Source organism: Grammomys surdaster, unplaced genomic scaffold (assembly GCF_004785775.1).
Source record: "Grammomys surdaster isolate TR1022 unplaced genomic scaffold, NIH_TR_1.0 149, whole genome shotgun sequence".
NCBI lineage: Eukaryota > Metazoa > Chordata > Mammalia > Rodentia > Muridae > Grammomys > Grammomys surdaster.
In genome coordinates this window covers 13,694,172-13,694,694 of record NW_021604607.1, presented here as the reverse complement: position 1 = coordinate 13,694,694, position 523 = coordinate 13,694,172, and positions in this window count along the sequence as shown.

The following is a 523-nucleotide window of genomic DNA, read 5'->3' as shown; positions in this document are numbered from 1 at the left end:
AAAAAAGAAAAGAAATAAAAAAAAAGAAAAAGAAAAAAATAAATAAATGCCTGGGAGCTGGGGACAGAGCTTAACACGCAAAGGCCTGGAACCTTAATCCTTCCCACTGAATAAACTAGCATAGCTGTGTTGTGCCAGGAAGCGTTCATGAACACCAAAAGACCACGAGGGAACCATTTCCAATGTAATCACATCATTAGGGTCTCTTTATTATAAACTAGAGTTTGGGCTTACTCACCGCAGACCTACAGGACGGTTTGGTGAAGCAGCCCAGAATATCCATCAGGACAAGGTTTTACAGAAAATGGAAGCAAGTGAGGGGGTGTCTGACATGGTTTGAATATACTTGGCCCAGGGCACTTGGCCAACGGGACTATTTGGAGATGTGACCTTGTTGGAATAGGTGTGTCCTTGTTGGAATAGGAATAGTGGACATGGGTTTTAAGATCCTCATCCTAGCTGCCTGGAAGTCAGTCTTCTGTTAGCAGCCTTCAGATGAAGACATAGAACTCTCAGCTCCACC